This window comes from Cryptomeria japonica, chromosome 4 (genome assembly GCF_030272615.1).
Source record: "Cryptomeria japonica chromosome 4, Sugi_1.0, whole genome shotgun sequence".
Taxonomy (NCBI): Eukaryota; Viridiplantae; Streptophyta; class Pinopsida; order Cupressales; family Cupressaceae; genus Cryptomeria; species Cryptomeria japonica.
In genome coordinates, this window is record NC_081408.1 from 320542629 (window position 1) to 320548155 (window position 5527).

Here is a 5527-nt window from a genome sequence, read left to right on the forward strand (position 1 = left end):
TACCCAAGTCCTATTTTATCTCTTGCTAATTGGGAATGAAGTTGTATGGGTTATATGATGCCTTCTTGGTTCTTGCCAATAGGTCCTTTTCCTTTGTATCCTATTTTTTGCATGATCCAAAATCCATTTCCATACTGTTTTGTTGGTATGGCTACTTCTATGGTAGCAACTCTAATTTCTTCTTCATCCTTAAATAGCCAGCTAAGGATGTCTTTATCTTCTGATTCTTCAGCTAGTGTGCCTTTTTGGATAAGTTTACCATCAAACTTGGTGATGGGTTGTGTTTCCTGATGTCTTGATGTGGAAGGTATTCCATAAGACCTTGGTGAAGTTGGAAATTTAGATAGACACAAGGGTTCAAAAGAGTACTCCCCCATGCCTTGGTCCTCTATTTTCATCTTTTTCTTGAAGTTCATGGATAGAGACGAGTTTTTCTTGATGGTTGGATGTTGAGGAAGCTTGTGCCTCCTTGTTGTGTGGAACCAAGCTATATTGAGCTGCCCCCATAGCATTGCAATAGTGAAAAGGATTATTATCTGTAGACATTGAAATTTCCTGTCCATTGTAGGGGAACTTGATACATTGATGGTACGTGGAAGGCACCGCTTGCATTTTGTGGATCCATGGATGACCCAATAGTATATTGTATGTCAAGTCTATGTCCAAGACTTGGCACATGGTGTCTCTTTGTATAGGACCTACCTGAATGGGTAGTATTACAATTCCTTTAGATGATCTCTCTTCATCATCGTAAGCTTTGATAGTGATTTTCTTTTTAGGATAAATAGCTTGCTCAAAGAAGTCCAATGCACAGATAATATTTAGAGTACATATATTGAGACCAACTCCTCCATCTATTAATACTCTTTTTACCTAATGTTTATAGACTAAGACCTTGATATGTAGTGAGGTGTTATGCAGATGACTCAAGGAGACGTCACCATCTTCAGAAAAAGATATGTTATGTGGCACCATCATATGTGCCACCATGGCTTGGAACTGACTGATATCCAAATTGTTTGGAACCGTTGTTTCTACAAGAGCTTTCTCCAATATATCATTGTGTCTTGGTGAAAGTTTGAGCAATTCTAGTATGGATAGCTGAGCGGGTGTCCTTTGTAGTTGGCCAACCAAGTTATAATGAATTTTGGGGATAGCGGTTTTTTTCTATGTACTCCCCTTCAAGACATATTTCTGAGCCCACATTGTCAAATTTATCGACGCATGTTCTTGTTTGTCTTTGATTTTTATGACATTCACTTGATTGCCATATGTCGATAGGTGATTTATGACATTGTCGTATATGTAATTGATGTGGGCTCCTTTGTTGTTGTTTGATGTTGATGCTCCTCCCTTGTAATTAGGAAGAGGATTTTTGAAAGCCTCATGATCATCATTGGTTTTATGTCCATCGACTGTTAGGTCTCCCTTGTCTATCATATCTTGAACTATGTTTTTCAACCTCATGCAATCATTTGTTCTATGACCCTTGTTTCGATGATAATCACAATAATGTGAGTCATTCCACCATGGTGGTTTGACTTGGGGTTCAAAGTTGCTTGTGGCTGGCAATGTAATGATCTTATTTGCCAATAGTTCTCAAAATGTTGATTCCAAGGTTTGTCCTAATGGTGTATATGTTCTTCGATGTGGGGGAGGTGGTCATACACAAATGATCAATGTTGATGTTGATTTTGGATATGGATACTTCATTTTGGAAACTCAAGTTTACTTGTCAAGTAGAAGTTTAGTTTGATTCACTTCCACGACAAAGTGTGTTGAATGATATGAGTCAAGTTTCATGATGTAGAAACTTAATTTGACAACTTGAGAACCTAACTAGGTTTTGTTTTGATAGGATTTGTTGGATGGTGGAACCTTTGATCACTATTTTGATACTCAGGTCAATTTTGTTGGATGAAATCTGATTTCAAGATAGTTGAAAATTTGGTGCCTTTTTCTAAGGGTGCTTAGTTGGATTTGGAAATTCTCTTCTCACTAAGGTTTCTCTTTGTTTTGAACTTGATTTTTGTATTGATTGATTTGCAATATATTAATTTTTATGACAAGTAGACATAACACACATGAAAACAATGGTCATCCCTATGCTAAACATTGAGTGTATGTTTTGCGACGATTTTTTCAAATCCCTGATGTTATCACTGGTTTGATTTACAACAAAAGACACATAATATAGACTCTTTATTCAAAAGGTCATTGACAATATCATAGCCCACTATACACTGTCAGCTCAAACAGCCTTGTCACCCCCTAGAGGGCACCCATTTTTTTGTCTTTTGTCAGAAATTAACCCAAAGTGAATTGATTCATAGTTGAGTAGCTATCTTGGGAGATATATGGTGAGTGATATTGGGGGCGGATTCTTCCCCACCCTTGCACTATGATATTGTCAATGTATGGCAACTGAATCGGTTCAAAGCTTCTAATGCTAAGGTTTGTAGTAAGGATTTCGTTCGGTGTGGAAAATGATAAACTCAATTAAGGGGCTTCTCAACCTTTATAACAAAGGCTTTTCACATCACAAGGATACTAGGGGAAAGCTATCAAATACACACTTCCATTGGAGGGGATTTTCATCAACCTCCACATTTGATTATAGTGGGTTGGTAAACTTGGCGATAAAGCCATTCCCCACTTGGGTCATACCCTTCACACTAGCCCTTTCAAGGCTTCGGGAAGGCAGGACCTCTAAAGGTTTTAATGCTTTGAAAGTAAATAAAGCAATGAAAAAGTGGATTTGGCTTTTTGATCACCCAATTAAGAGGAGAGCATATACCTACCACTTTAAGACAAAGTAAACAAAGTTCTTTTTAACTTTCCAAAGAAATGATTTGTTAAGTCCTATTTTAGAGATGTTGCTCCAACAAGCATGGTGTTCTTTTTATCCCTTCATAGAAAAATGTGTGTTTGAAAACTTTGGAAAATAAACCTGGTCAACAAAATAAAATCATGTATTGGTCAACAAAATGAAAATCATGTAACCAATCGTCAATGAGGTTCTTTTTATTTTGTACCAAAGAAAATGAGGCTCTTTTTAGTTTGCACCAAAATGAAAGTGGGATCCTTTTTTACTTTGCAAAAAATAAAGGTTTGTTTATAGTTCTTTTCAACCTTTTGCAAAATAGAAAGTGAGGTCTTGTTTTAAACACCAAATAAATGATGAGGTTCATTTTAGTTTATACCAAATAAAAAAATGAGATCCTTTTGAACTTTGCAAAAATAAAGGTTTGTTTGTAGTTCTTTTTAACCTTTTGTAAAATAGAAAGTGAGGTCTTGTTTTAAACACCAAAGAAATGATGAGGTTCTTTTTAGGTCCTTGCAAAATAGAAGTCGGTTCTTTTTTTTAAATCCCTTTGTAAAAGAAAATTTTGATAAAAGAAATCAAAATCTACTTTAACTCCTTAGAACCTACAACAAAATATTAGACCTGCAAAAACCTCTGAAAAAGTTAGTTGGTGGGCTTTACAAGCCTAAAATTTCCTTATGTTACAAAAAAAGCTCTCTTCTTGTTACAAAAGTGCTACTCTAGAGCAGGCATGCGCTATTCTAATGATTCCATGTGCTAAGAGAAAGTAAGACATAATAGATTAGAAAGGTCCACATATGCACTAGAATATCTGGGCATGAACCAATGGAGAATTTGTTAGAAATTTGTGGGTGGCCCCACGGTGTGAGTCAATTAATGTATGCCAAAAATGTGGTCTTCAACTTTCAAGAAGAAAAACACTTCAAACACACCAATGAAGCATTGTATTAGAGTTAGAAATCATACACAAGTTAGTAGATTTAAAACTCCTAAAATCATCTCATTGTCCTCTATCTCTAAATATCTTTCAAGATTCAAGGTGGCCCTCACTTGGAAGAGCACTTGATCTATTAGATGACAACCTAGAGAACAAGATTTTAGTGATGTGCTAAGATCAAAATGGATGCCACTAAGATCTTAGCTAAGATGAGATGATGAATGAAGATAGGATGCAAGATGCAAGACTAGATGATTAAGATGTTAAATATATTCCAAATTGAAGATTAGATGATGCTAGATGAGTTAATTAAGCTAGATGAGTATAAAATACTATGAGATGATATGCAATTAACTAGATGATATGCTAAAATGAAGCTAAGACGCTAATGCTAATGCTAAATGCCTTGGATGCTTGAAGATGACTACAAATGCTTGAAGATGACAAGATGAGCTCCTTAGCCTACAAAATGACTATAATCTAGATGCACAAGATTGAGATATGAATTGAAGGAGAAATGGGCTCTATTTATAGAAGAATTGGAGAATTGGATGGCCAAGATTGAATTGGTTTAAGGAGGGTCAAGATTGAGATTTTCAACCCACGTGAGATTTTCAACCCAATCCCATGTTGACAAGTGCCACCATGAGATTTATTGAGAGGAGAGGGAGGAGACATTAAATGCTTTAGAAGACTTAATGGTTAATCCCATGTGGGAAAATTCATGGAATAAATCTTTTATCCAATGAATAAAGATATTGTCCAATGGACAAAATCTCATGCAAAGCTCAATGTGTTGAAAATGTGAAGTTTTGTAAGAGCATTAAAAGCTCTTTGGAGACCTTAGAGGTTATCTTGTTGAAAGTTAGATAACCTTCAATACTTTTTTGAGAGTCCTACAAATTTGGGGAACTCAACAAAGTTAGCTTGTTGAAAAGATAAAACTTTAAATGCATTTAGAAGACTTTCTTCCAAAATTAGAAGTGACTTCCCCAAAATTTAGGGATGTGACCATGATAGAAGAATTAGACTAATTAAGTGGGTTTTGATAGGTTCTAGAAGAATTCTTAAGAAGTTAATGGAAAATGTAGGAGAATGCAAGTGGGAGAAATAAGAATTTTTAATTAAAATAAAAAATATTTATTTCAACTAAAATGAATGAAACTTGCATTTGGATAGATATTTAAACAAACATTAATTTATTTAAATGGAATGTGAATTTTGGATTTTATTTAAATAAATCTTAATTTATTTACATGAGAAAAAAGGGGGATAAAGCATTAAAGGTTTGTGAAGACTCTAGAAGGAAGCCATTAAAGGCTTGAAGACTTTGAGGGAAACCATTAAAGGCTTAAGAAGACTTTAAGGGAAACCATTAAAGGTTTGCAAAGACTCTAGAAGGAAGCCATTAAAGGCTTGAAGACTTTAAGGGAAGCCATTAAAGGTTTCAAGTGGGTGGGGATGAATAGGATTTCAAATAAATAATTAATTTGTTTAAAATTATGGTGCAACTTGCCTTTGTAGGAAAATGCAGGTTAGGTTATCAAGGAGCTCAATTTGTCATCTTCAAGAACTTAGGTCATCTTAGTTGCATGATGGTTTAGCTTTCATCATGTTGATGGTATCATGCTAATCCCATTTTCATGCTAGCTTAGTTCATAACCACTATACGTCAATTTCATAGCAATCTACATGTTAGTTTAATTAGCACACTTAATCTTTCAATTTGGAATCAATCTTAGTCTCATATCTTGCATTCCATC